This window comes from Varanus komodoensis, unplaced genomic scaffold, assembly GCF_004798865.1.
Source record: "Varanus komodoensis strain SLA01 unplaced genomic scaffold, ASM479886v1 scaffold1, whole genome shotgun sequence".
Classification (NCBI taxonomy): Eukaryota; Metazoa; Chordata; class Lepidosauria; order Squamata; family Varanidae; genus Varanus; species Varanus komodoensis.
In genome coordinates, this window is record NW_025335268.1 from 126,143,952 (window position 1) to 126,158,090 (window position 14,139).

Genomic DNA, 14,139 nt, shown 5'->3' on the forward strand with positions numbered 1-14,139 from the left:
ATCCATCACCGGCTTCAGGGGAAAAGAAGGGAAAAAGCGAACCTCTCTTCTCAGTGTGTTTCAAGGCAAAGGTGGAAGCAACCCGGCGGGGATGGCGCAGTGCACATGCCGGCCAGCTCTTTAGGCACTGAGGAAGCCTTTGTGGCCACAGGCAGTGGGGATCCCTTGTCTTCTCCGGTTGGAACTGGCCAAGCGGGAGTGCCAGCCCCTCCTCCTCCGGATCGGCTTTCTGTACGAGACGCGGATTACCTAAAGGCTCCGAGAAGGAAGAGCCAACTGCGCAACTGAGGGGGGGGGGGGAGTGCTTGTGTGTGCGTGCAGGTCTCTGGCCTTCACTGTTTTCCAAAATGGTCCCGAATAAGTTAGTCTTCGGAAAACATTAGGGGCCAGATCCAATGCGTGTCTGCATGTTCAGACATAAGCTGCCCTAAGAATTCAGTGCAGCTTACTCAAAGTAATAATACCTAGGATCGCAACCTGAAACATTTGCTTATTGCTGCCAGAACCAAAAGCATGACATGTACATTGCTATGTCAAAGAAAAGGGGGTGTAGCTCTTGGTTTTTTTTTTTTAAATCTGCACTTTCCCTTTTTGTTTCCTTAGTGAAAAAAAAAGCAAAATATAGAAGCCTAACTCATAAACAAAAAAACAAAACTTGATTCAATTATGTAAGTGAAGTATTACAAAGAGTGTGCAAATACCAAGCCAAGGCATCATTAAAATATAAGGACCTCTGCAAAGGAAGAACCTCCTGCCTTAGGAAGGATTGCAGGATTGTGCTGTGGATGCTTCCCTTGGAAGGAGGTGCTATGATGGAAAAGGCCCCGTTCTCTGCTCTTGCTGCGCTAACACACAGGAAGTGACTGGGAAACAAACCAGAGCAGATGCTACTATGATTTTCACAAAAGGATGTTTGTGTGGATATGGAACTGGGCTAAAATAAGATAGGTAGTCTGAAATAGCTGCCTGTGCCATAGATCCTTAGAGATTTAACCCCCCCGCCCCCCATGTGTTAACATAGTTCACAAAGCAATTATGCTGGAGAAGCCCATTGGCCTCATTGCAGCTATCCTGGGATAAGTAGTTTTGAGCAGAGCAACTGTGCAGCATTTTAGACCTCAAAGGATCATTAACTTTCACTGGCATTTAAGGACTTTTTAATCAGAAGTCATAGAAGTTTATCTGGATCTGTTCACAATAATTTAGCTGCACTTTTTGGATTTGCAGCAGGCCTAAGAGGCAATGAAATTTAATGGTATTTACTTAATGAAGGCAAGCTTATGCATGCTTATTTTAGATTCAGTTGGATTGTAGATGATGATGATGAAGAATAGCAGCAGCTGAAGAGTAAAGCAATGGTTTGGATCAGGGCCTTTTCTCCAAGGCAGGACGGTGAAGCTTTTTATGGGAGGGAGCTAAACATTATCAGTTGCGAAATTGCAACAGGTCAAGCTACTCTTAAAGGGACAGCTATAAGGCCCAGTTCAGAAGATGGAAAACTTATTTATGCAACAGGAAACATTTCATGAATCCATGACTCTGGTTAGGAATATAATGCTGCTATTTTCTACCCAAGGGGTCCCCAGCCTTTTTGGACTTGTGAACACATGTGGGAAATTGCAAAACTGCTGTGGATGGCACTGCAAAATTCTCCCCAACAGGATGTGGCTAGTCACATAAAAGCTGTCATAGGGCCTGGTGGAAGGTTAGAGGGGTGAGCTAGAGGGGGAGGGGGTGTGTGTGTGCACACGTGTGTGTACTGAGGTGAAAGGATGAAAATGGTAAGGTTGGAGGCTGAGAGGACAGGGGAAATAACGGAATAGAAAAGGGCAACACTAGCAGACTGGAGCAGGGAGAAACAAACTGAGGAGAGAAATTTGCTGGGTTCACACATCACAACCAACCCTGTGTGGTTTCCAGAGTGCAAAGTGTTTTGCCTAGATATGCCTGACAAATGATCGTGTCTTTTTTGCACTAGTGTGTTTTCCACACTCCTCACATAGTCCTCCCACTATTGGCATATATCTCATCAGCCACTGGACCCAATATGTAATCATATGCTGAATGGCTGGAATATTTCTTTCAGTTGTTGCTCTTTCCAGGGGTCTCTGTGATGGCTGTATGGACTGTGGCAATCATCCTGCTGGGTTCAAACAACTGGAGAAATTATGGTAAGCATGGAAACCATAGAACAGACTGTTGTTTCTTATCATGGTTTCTAAAAAACAAATGTACCACATCAAATTATCACAGTAGGGTTCAGATGATACAACAGACCATCTGCAAAAAATCACTGTGGCTTGTTGTCATTTGAACCACCTATAGTGAAGCTAGAGGCTGGGATTGAGGGAAGGGGAAGTAGCAAAGAGATAGAAGAGAGAGAGAGAAAAGTTAGACACTAGAAAGGGAAAGAAATAGACTTGTTTACGATGACCCTATGAGTGAAAGCCCTCCCAAAATGCCGTATCATGACACCCCTGCTCAGTTAATACAAATTCAAAGAATTGGCTTCCCTTTATGGTCTCAGTCAATCGCATATTTGGACTTCCTTTCCTTCTTCTGCCTTCTACTTTCTTCTGCAGGGAGTTTTGCTTTCACATGGTGTGTTCAATTATGACAGCTTCAGTTTTGCCATTTTTGCTTCTAGGAAAAACTCTGGTTCGATTCAGTCTAGGACCCACGTGTTCATCTTTCTGCAGTCCATGGTATTTGCAAATCTCTCCTAACACCATGCTTTGAATGTGAAGAAAGACTACCCTAACATTTTCCAAAGAGAAAATGGGCAGGATGGAGAGCATTTTGGGCACCACAGGACATTCCTGCAGTGCTTTGGTATCAATGGGTGCTGTGCTGGGGACCCTGGTCGACCCCTTGCAGTGCTTAAGGATTTAGTGAATTAAAAACTAAAGCTAAGTGTAACAAGTTCAGCCAGATGTTTCTCCGGCATCATATTAAAAGCTTTCAAGGCTATTGTTTTATTGCCCAGTGTATGATAGAAAACAGGACAAACTTGTCTCTGTTCTATAGAAACTGGTTTTTCTAAAAGCTACTTTCAGTGAAGAAAAAGGTTGCTGACAAATGCTAGTTTAAGCATAGTTCCAACAAGGATCACAAATCATGATGCAAGTCATTCTAAAACTTCCCCACAGGCGGTATAACTTTGATTATAAGACTTTGGGGATAAATCAGTGATCACTATCTCCATCATGCCCTGTTTGCAAATTTCCAGGGCATTCAGCCTGTTACTCTTGGAGGCATGGTTTTTTTTAAATCATTAGATCTTTGGCCAAATCCAGTAAGGTGGACCTTACAGTTTTATGAAAAACAAATAGTTACAAAGTACATTGTTCTACTGGGCACCATCACTTAACAATAAGCAGAAGAGGTAGAGTGATCACTGCTGGGAAAACATGAAAAACTACATCTCCTAGCTCAGTGGTACTTCAAGACAGTTCCATCAAGGTAAAAGATTAAAAGAGTCCCACCTCCAAGGTCCTGTGATCATGTTTGGAGCCCCTGCTCTGACTCCCTCACAACAAGCATGGAAAGATCCAGGTTGGCTTGCTCTCTGTGGCTGGAAATTGGTCTCAGAGAGAAAGAAAAGAGGCATGCCAGGAAGCTGGGAAGCCTGTAGCTTCCAAGCAGTGCCACAGCCTCCTCTCTCTCCCTCTATGGGGCTTCAACTATATGGCCAAAAGTGTGTGTCCAGATGAAGTCCAGGGTGTGAGGTGCAAGGCAGTATAAATTACTACCACCTTCCGCACACTGTGCACTAGTTATGCATAAGTGTTAGAGTTTGATGGCTTACATTTATTGAACGTGGAGGACATTGAATTACAGCCATAATAATGCTATATAGTCCACCTCCTATTTCAGGCAAAACATTATGGAAATTACCTGTTGCTTATCCCTGAACTGCAGGTTTATAACTTCATCTCCAGTTATGAAGGCTGTTGCAAAGGGGTAATTTATGTGTAATTCCAACAATTAGCTCTTATTACTGCATCTGGATGCTCATTCCTCCTGGATTACTGAGAAAAAGTGAAGAGGCTGGTTTTGTTAATGGTATGTTTCACATGCATTTACTGAGGCCAGGCAGAAATGAAAAGCCAACAAGGTGTGTTTTTTGTTTAGGGAAGAAGTTGTGCTGGAGCCTTTAATAATGGACAGATTCAGTTATGTTTTCCATTAACTTGGTAAGTGTAATTGTGTCACAATGGAAGCGGGGGGTTAGTGCTCAGGAACAAGCACATCTAGTTCAGAAATGGTTAGAAACATTGATCAGAGACAGAGAGAAAGAGTACTTCCAGTCTGCTGAAAAGCTTTGTATAATGAAATTCTGCACATGGCTCTGTGAACTTCGACTGATCCTACTGTTCCTATATTTTAGGGTTGCTCTTTATTTTTGCTTTTCCAACATAATGATTGTAGTAATTGGTGGGCTCAACTTATTTGCAACTTGGTATGAAGGACTAAAATAAAGCGCTTGTGCTATATCAACATATCTACTCAATGGCTTTACTGACTTAGCAACATTTAGTCCAGAATTATGTTCTCAGAATTCCTCCCACTGTGGCTACAGAGGAAGGGATGATAACACAGTTACTGCTCCACAACTGTAGCTGCTCTAATGAGAAACTCTAATGGCACACTCATGTCTCAGGGCTGGAGAATTTTCATGGGCTGAGTTGCAAATCACAGTTCACAGTTTCACAGGTTTTTTGTTAATGTCATCCAACAGTGATAATACAATTGAGTTATGCCTGTCCAATTGGATATTCTGCCTAACTTAGGCTAAAGAAGTTCAGCTGATCATTCTGACATTAAATCCTATTTTGGTTTAAATCAAAAGCCCTCTTTAAGGAGGAGAGCCACTCATCTTAACAAGTTAAAGGTGGACAACTTGTTCAGTGCTGGAGAGCTTCATCCTGCTCGTGACATGCTTCAGTGCTTTCTGGCAAATTCACATCTTTTTTTATTTACACATAATTAATATAATTTGCAAAAGAAAGTGCATGAACATGGCGTATGCCAAGCAACAACAGCTGGTGGACAATCTTGCACTTCTTGGGTGATGCTATGATTTATGCAGTTTCTGATGTGAGACTAGAAGTGGCAGTTCTCAGCTGAAAGCTTAATTTACACTTATTAAAATTTAACGACAAAAACATTCACTCAGAAATGCATGGATTGCCAGACAGAGGGGTTACTCTACATGCATGTTCTAATAAGTGAGCATATCTTATCTTACAGTGCAAGCTTAATACCTGTTGCCTAGACACAGTAGTTCATAGCACAGGCCACCAAAGGCTCAGACCTCATTCAAGAACACCATACTGGGGCAGTTGGGCCAGTGTTCTTGCCTGTTCACCACTGAGTGGGGTTCTGCCACTCTGCAAAAGTTGGGCCCACTCTTGCTTCTTTCATTATAACCAGGAGATCTTGCAGAACTGCAGAAGGCAGGGTGCTAACATTATGTAACTTGTAATCAAGCAAGTTCCTGCCTATCTTAGTTCTCCTCATCTTCTCCCTGTTGCTAAGTTATCTCCCTGGTGGACTTCTTCTTCCCAAGGGTTCCTCAAAAAGGAATTACTGATAGGTTGCCACCATCAAGTGTACTGACCCTAACTGGACATACCTTTGTCCAAGGGTGCAAAGACAAAATTGAGTCCCATAGGTGGCTCACCCTGCCTCAACCAGAGGCGTCCAGAGGCTGCCACCACTGTAAAAAAAAGGGGGGGGGGTTGATCTAGGAACAGATTCCATGTGTGCGCATGTGTATGTACAGCCAGTATGCTATGGCCTTGGGGATCAAAATGGCTATATTCCCCTTCCTTAGTCTGTTGAACTACTTGAGGAGTTTCTGAGCTCCATTAACAAATATCCTTCCCTTCAGTTCAGGTCTAGGAAAAAAAGAAGAAGAATGGTTGGATTCTCTTGCTCAAAATTCAAGCACAAAGAGCTTATCAAAAACTAAGGAAAAAAGTGGTTGCTTTGCAGCAGAGCAGTTCTTCACACAGGAATGAGTTTTTGGTAAGAAATTCCCCTTTAAAATATAGCCAAAATGTCAGAATATGAAACAGAAAGTTTTTTGCAGCAGGAGGTTGGAGAAGATAAAAGGGGGCAAAGGAGGCTAACAATCATACACAGAATTCCAAATAAAATCAGTAAAGTCAACCTAACTCAGAGGCATGCTAGGAGCTCTAGGCCTGTTTTCCGTCTAAGCTTGCCTTTGGATACTTTCATGTTACTCCCTTGAGTAGGGTCTTGGGTTTCAGAACATATGCAGAATTTATTAAAGAAAGAATGCTCTGAGAGCAAGAGCATCTTGGCCTCTGATAAGATGTTATTAAGGAAACCATAAGAAGCAAGTGAGCTCTCAATTTTCTGGTAATCTGAAATTAGTGAAAGACAGCTTCTTATGTGTCTTTTTTTAGCGGGGGATTTGATTTCTGAGTCTTCAGAATACACAGTCACTTAGTTTCTAAGGTTTCTTTTTTCTGTACTAGAGAATTTCATTTCAAAAAGAAACCTGAGATTCTCAATACTCTAGCTATGATCTGCAATGTGGTTCTCCCATGTACCCTACCAAAAAGTGAGAAATGCATTTAGTGGGACTTCTCAGTAGTGGCACCCTCAAGTTATGCTTGAGGATTTATTCATTTATTAATTTCTGGTCCACAAGCATACTGGCCTGATCCCCACTTCCTAGAATAGTATATGGATTGTTCTTTGAATGTCACATGCCTCCAAAGCACTTCTTGACTAAAAAAAAAAAAAAAACCCAGGTGTCTATAAAATGCATATTTTGTGATATGACATTCAAAACTATGTATTTTGAAAGCAAGTGTACTTAGATCATAGAATTTTGTGAGAAGATAATTAAACTCAGTATTTAAATACTTCTTATATACTTGTAGATTGATGCTAAAACCGGATGCATCAGAAATATGAATGAACACATCATCATGGAAAACTAACATGGATTGATTGGCCCATTCCAAGTGGCACCTAGATGTCACAGTTACTCCCTTAAGAAGAATGTTTGATAACACTTTGCTGGCAGAAAAACTGACAGCTAGCTTTTGGCCTACCAGTTGAGTGATTTTAATTAGATATTTTAAACTCTGCAGCTTATATTCATTTAATTTATTAATTAAAAATTCATAAAGCATCCTTCATCAAATAGATATCAGGGCAGGAAATATAAGTATAACCCAAATTAAAATACAAAACAATACAATACATAGAGAATACAATAATAAACCCCTTTTATTGCTTGTTCATACAGTAGAATGAACTAAAAGAGTAACTCTCTGGCCCCTAGACCTCGCCTAGCCAATAGGATACTGGGGATCTACCCCTCAGAGTCTGCAGGCAGGGTTGTAACCTCCAGCTGTCTGAGATCAGAACCATCCTTCTAGTGGGCATCGCTCCTGAAGGATTGTGTTCTAGGACATCATCCAGTGTGGCTGCTCATAACCCTCCCAACTTGGAGGATTATCTGTATTCAGTCAAGCATGGGAGAAGTGCAGAGGCAAGGACTGCCTTCTCATTTCTCCCACCCTGCAAAAGACATAGACAGCGATTTCAGCCACCTATGTCTTTTGCCCCTGCTCAGAAAGAAAAAGGGCTGAGGCACCACAGAGATCCCACACATCCCAGTGAATTCTCACTTCTCCCCTCTCTGTACCCTGAAAAGAACTTTTGACTTTGAAGCTGCAGGCAGTGTGGCAAGAATCATGCCAGGTAGAGGGTGCTCCAAGATCTGAGTCCCACCTGCAGTCCTGGAACACTTTGACCCATCCTGCAACTGTCTAGCCTGTGCGTAAAGACTGTGGGATTGGGTCCTTAAAATGCTCAGGCAAACACAATAACGTTGCCCTGGCACAAAACACATGCCAGTCACAACCCTATAGGTATGATGTTCCATGAAGATTGCCATAACAGGGAAACCTCTTTCTTTAGTGGCCACATACAATGTGAGGAAAACATTTACAGACTTGGATATGTATAAATTTTATGAACAGGCAGAATAAAAGAAACACCAGAATAAAAGAACCAAGATATTTATACAATCAAATATATTTTTGTAAAGGGATTTTGGTTGCTGTTGGCACAGGGCAGATTTAACTGTAAATGCGGGACAGAGTTTGGACTAAAAGCAGATTGCAGCTGTTACAATGTTCCTTTTAGAACCGTTAAAATGCACACTGCAGTCTAATAACTAAGTCCAGGTAAGCCTGGACTAATTCACTCCAGGATATGGGGTGTTCAGTAGATAAGGCCATAGAGGCAGAGAACCAAGGTTATGGGAGGCTCTCATCCAAGTCCACCCAACACCTAAAGTTAGGCAGGTGGTGCTGGGGAAGAAGTCTTTCTCAGTTGTGGTAACCTCACAAATAGGATATTCAGAAAACACCAGGTACCAAATATCCCTGATATTTTTCCAGCTTCAAGAAAAACCTTTCTTATTTGCCCAAGTGTTTTGGCATGCTTCGCAGATGACTGTTTTGATTAGTTAGTTAATTTATTTAACTAGATGGCTCATCAGGTATTGGTACTGAATTGCTTTATTTTAACAATAAATTTAAAGTTTTGTATGTTTTAATTCCTGTTGTAAGACAAATTGGATCTTTTTCTGAAAAAAGTCTTATAATAAATATTATTATTAGATCTTTTGAATTTATTGATGTTTTATGAATTGCTACTTTCCAGTACTTGGAATTTTATAGTGAAAGGAAGCATACTAATCCACCAAATAAAAATAATATACATAAAGTATGTTTGCTACTGGTTATGAGTAGCTGTCTTCAGACTTTGCAATAAAACACGGTTTATTGTGACAGCAATAAACATATCTGGTTTGTATTGTCATCTGAATCCAATACAAAGAGCTTGTTTTCATAGCACACTAAGCCATTGTTTGTTTATTCAATATTTTGCATATTCAAACTGGCTTGTTGTGTAAGTCTGGTGAGAGTTGGTTATTGATGTAATTAGGCAGCTATTCACAATCCATGCACTGCTTCACGGTTGTGGATTTTTAAAATATATATGAGCAACCCACCTTGCCAGGCTAACATGGTTGTGGCTTGAATGTCCAAAACTGACCTGACATGCATTGGCGTGTGCTGCAACCTACTGTGGCTTATTTAATGCAGTGATCATGTGACACAGATTACTGAGTTTAATCTAAAGTAGGGTTTAGCTTTCGACTGGGAAGACTTGCGCTTAGATCCTTGTTCAGCCATGAAGCTTGTTTAAGTGATCTTGAGCCAGTTGCTCACTCTCAGCCTCACCTACTTCACAGGGCTGTTGTTAGGATAAAATAGGTAGAGGCAGGCTCCAAATATGCCCCCTTGAATTTCTTGCATTTCAGGTATGATAGGAATGAATTTTGTAAATTCTGCTCTAAGTTATACCTGTTTAGCTTCTTTCGATTGATCTACTGTTGACTTCCATCAGGAGCTGCAGATTCATGGAAGATGTCTCCTGCATCCAGCAGTGCAAGAGTCATACAGGTTATTAGTAATTAGAAGGGATTTACTGGCTAAGGGAAGCGATCCTTTAGCTGATGCCAGGGTCCTGCTAACTGTTGATGGACAGGATAATAAAACAGGAAAAATTAACATGTAAGAAAACAGAACTGCACCTGAAGAAACAGAAGCAAGAAGAACTTATGAATCTAAAATCGGTGAGCTTTTTTAAAAGTGAGCTTTTAAAAAAACATATGCTTTCACCCCCACTTCCAAAGCTTCGCTGCCTCTGATTTGAAAGGCAGACAAACAACACGCTGTTCTGTGTGGCATCTCCTGCTTTAAATCTTCCTGTCTTCAAGTTCTTGTAACATGAATTGGCAGTGTAGGATCCTAACCCTCTCCAAAGACCCAAGAAGGTATCCAGTGAGTGAGTGGGTAGCGGGGAAGGGAAGATACAATTGTTGTCTACTTTGCCATAATCAATTGAGTTTGGCACTTTCCCCACTCATTTTCTTACTTTTATACTTCATTTGAGCACCAGGGGAAGTCTTGTAAACTCTTTTGACTAAGCCAATATGCTCTTGAAAATTGCTGAAGAAAAGCTCAAACTGAGACATCAGTCAAGCACTTGGGAAAGTTTGCTGTTTGAGCACATGCTGCCAAAAAAGGATCCAGTAAGACCATGACCTGGTATTTGTTGGAAACAAATGTTGGGAAAAGGAGACAGACCAACCTGGAACAGGCCCATTCAGTTACATCCCACCTTTATGGCCATGTTTCTATACATATTACCACCCTATGTTATTCTCTTCCTTCCTACTAATAAAAACAATGCCAAACGCACATCTCAAGTAGAACAGATATATATGTGTGTGTGTGTGTGTGTGTGTGTGTGTGTGTGTGTGTGTGTGTTCCTTGGTATTTCCGTTTGTTTGAGGTCAGATCTTATTAATGAAAGTAATTCATAGCTTTTCTTCCCTTGAACATGTGATAGATGGTTGTGATCCTTGGTACAGATGCCATCATGGCCATCATGTAATTCTGAAACCTCCCTGCCCTCATCTCTTCCACACACAGAAGGAAACAGTTCAAGCCGCATGGTAGCCTTCTGAATCAGTACTGTGCTGCTTTCAGATAGCTCAGACTTGCTGCCTTCATCCTTGGCCAAAGGACAAAGGGTGATATAAACACTGTTTGCCTGTTGTGGCTGTATTTTATTACAGAAATTGCCCCAGGATTTCCCAGACAGTTTGTCACAACAGATAGCTTGTAGTTAAGCACTGCAGTTTTGCAGTAGGACAAACTATCTAACTTGGTTGGTTGTGGGTACAGGATAGGATAAGATGCACATATGGTTGTACAGCTATTGTGTCAAAATAAAATATAAACAACAAGAAATCCTATTTGCAGCAGTGCATTTCACTAGAACTTCATTGGGCATGTCACAGCAAAGGGGGTGTGACTTAGGCAACCAACAAGTGCCGGTTTTGTGTACTTGATTTTTCTGCCACAATATAATCTTTAGCAATGCTGAACTTCTTGTGTACATGCAATGGTAACAATCCAAATTAAATTAATTTCAATTCCAGGTTGTAACATAACAAGATGAGGAAAAGTCAAGGATGTGTGTGAACATTTCTGAAAAACACTATAATGGAAATAAGAATAAGCACCATGAAATCTAATCTAAAATGGGCATCCGCAATGCACATCCTTTCCAGCCCGGACACCACACTAACCCTATAAACGACCAAGATAAAGATCATGATCAGATTGACACCATCTCACAACAGTGATTCATCAGGCTATTGGAGCTTCCTACTTAATATTTCCTTAACATACAGCTGAAGCACATCATGCAGTTCTACCCACCTAGTGAAGGAAGAATAGTGAACATGAGAAAAATCAGCAAACACTCTGTAAAACTGCAGAAGGAAAGGTGAGAACTTTCCACTGTTTAACCTTGGGGATAGCTTCACCAGGATGGAAGCCTCACCTTCAGGGCTTCTCACCTCCTCATAAAAGCCATTCTGTGTAAACTGCCCTTCCATTTAGCCCCTGGCTCTGCTGCTCCTTGTTTATTTGGTCTCCACTCAAACATGGCAGCCTGAAAGCATGTGTCCCCCAAGTAATTTATCTCTCTGTGTCAAATTCAAGTCAAGGAAGATATGGTCAAACTTTAAAGTGTATTTGCAAGCTGGAGAATAACTTAATAACCTCCCACCCCGTAACAAAGTCTCTAGCTAATTCCCCTCTCCCTTCCCCGTCCCTCCCTTTGTGTGTGTGCTTCTCAAAACAAATTAAGAGATTCATATAAGGAAAGAATAATTGTTCTGTGGGAAAGCTTTTTCACACAATCCAAAATGAGTTCTTTCCTCTTTTCTCCTTTGCTCTTCTCCCTCAATTTACTGTTTCATTATATCACTGAAACAATGGGACTGAAATCAAAAGGAGACAGAGGTAAAGGTGTTGAAAATTAAAAGCTAAAATTTACTTTTTTGTTTCTTTAAAGCTTTTAAAATCCCATTCTTCAGTTTAGTCTCCCAGAGTGGCTTACAAAGGTTCAAAATAAAACAGTCCCTGCCAGCAGGTTTACAATCTAAAAGTCACAACACTAAAGCAAAAGGGACTGAGGTGGTAATAGGAGGAGGAAAAAAGCAATCTCGGTCACTCGATTAAGAGAAAGTTCAGCAGGTAGTAATTCAGCAGGTGATAGAAGGCCACCCCTGCGCAACTTCAGCACCAACTGAAAACCATTATGCAACGATCCCAGCTCCTGGTTTTTTGTTTTAAGTGAGAGTGAATACTTTGGTGGGCACCAGGAAAAGTGGTTGGGACTGTGCTGGTGTCCACGGGCACTATTTTGCCAATGCCTAAGCTTTAGTGCTAGTCTACTACCTTTTGGGAGGTACGGTGTTGATGCACGCAGTGATAAATTAGGCAAGTGTGCCTTCTTTGTTAACTTTTCTGGCAGTGCATATTAAAAAAGAGATCAAACCCTCTTTAACAGATGTTAAAGCACTATTTTGTCTCTATATGAAATATATACACAGTGGCCTTTCAATTTATATAATCATAATTATTATTTCAGCACCAATGATTTTTAAATCTTTTAAAACAGTGCTTCTTCTGATCTTTCCACTTGCTTTGTTTTCTTCCAATTCTCATATGCCCTAAAATACTTAAACACATTAACTGAAGTAATCACACAATGGCATATTTCAAAAGTTCTGTAGCACACATTTCAAAAATGTAGTAGTACTCAGTATTCCCTGCTCACAGTTGTTTATGGGTTTCGTAGTCAACCTTGCAAACATCCAGTTTCACTTTTTAAATAGAACCTTTGGCATTTTTTATTTTAGAATGGAAAATAAAAGTGAAAGAAAATGCTTTTTGCACTTGTGTATTGGTGCTATTCTGCTATACTACAGTGCTATCTAGAGGAAAAGCAGGAAAGGAATCACTCCTCATATAGTGTTCAGATATTCTGCAAAGAAATCAAAAGTAGATGCAGCAAGTTAACAGGCTTGTAGAGAGAACCTATGTCACACTAGTGTGGATGGAACATAGTAGAATTGAAAGACGCTCAAATCCTTGGGCCTTCTTCAGTGCAGAAAGTCCACTGCAACTGCATATCTTGCTTACAATGGAAGAACAATGCCTGGATTGTACTAACCCAATCTGGAAGGGTCTTTGGTGCTATACAGAACTAAAAAGTGTGTTGTTTTGTCTGTTCCACCAAGGCTAATGAACATGAGTCCATCAACTGTAGCAAGGAGCACCATCCAATTTACTTATCTCCAAGATGTCAAACACGCCTTGTTTTGCATGGTCCTCTTGTCATTTCTTCAGACCTGGAGCTGTATACAGATGGACTTTCAGAGTTCTCCACTCTGTCTGGGAGCAGAGAAATTGGAATGAAAACATCATATTTCTCCAGTGGGAGGAGAAACGTTTTTTCTAGCATGGCTCCCAATTGGTGGGAGTTGTGACCCACTTGTTTTTCTTTGTTTCTTTTTAAGGGTTTCTCTTTTTTAAGTTGCAGCTACAAGTGACAAAAGCATCAGCCACGTTGACAACTTTGCACCCATTTTGCACTATGCCAGTGTGAGGAGGTGGGTAGTTTATCTCCATGGAAGAGGTAGAGCTAGTTCTGTGCTAAAATTTGCCATCCAATTTCTCTGCATTTCCTTCCTCCATGAAAGAGGCCTCTATTTTTCTACCTTATTCTCAAGGCATTTTATAACTTATTTTGAATTTCTTTTAGTGGAGATTGAGCTTCCCCAATCATGATGAGATAACTGGGTAATGTGTGTGTTTTCTTCTTTATATTAAACAGCTTTCCATTGCTCTGCAGGTTCTTAGGCTGCTTATACTTCCTGATGTAAAATCAACCTGTCCAATGTCATCTTCCCCCAGATTCTCCTTTTTTGGAAGCAAAAAAAGGCTTTCAGAGATGTTTGCGCAATGAAAGACTGGATACTCATGCACACTTCTTGGCCATCTCATAAGTAATAAGGGCAGAAGGATCAAGAAATTATAATGTCTGACTTTTTCCTCCTTCAAATTTCTTTATGAAAGCACTTTCTTTTCTTTCAAATTGAATGGGAATGGTCAAAAAAGTAGAAATTTTCAGCACTGCACTAGGCAGACCTCC

At 40.7% G+C, this 14,139-nt stretch overlaps 1 long non-coding RNA gene across 1 annotated transcript; it reads left to right on the forward strand.

Annotated features, from left to right (window-relative positions):
• The first annotated feature begins 1,711 nt into the window (after positions 1 to 1,711).
• On the forward strand, positions 1,712 to 7,221 carry LOC123034102. Its single transcript, XR_006416692.1, has 4 exons — positions 1,712 to 2,171; positions 4,135 to 4,196; positions 5,897 to 6,033; positions 6,921 to 7,221. It is a non-coding gene; the product is annotated as an uncharacterized LOC123034102 (long non-coding RNA).
• The last annotated feature ends 6,918 nt before the right edge of the window (positions 7,222 to 14,139 follow it).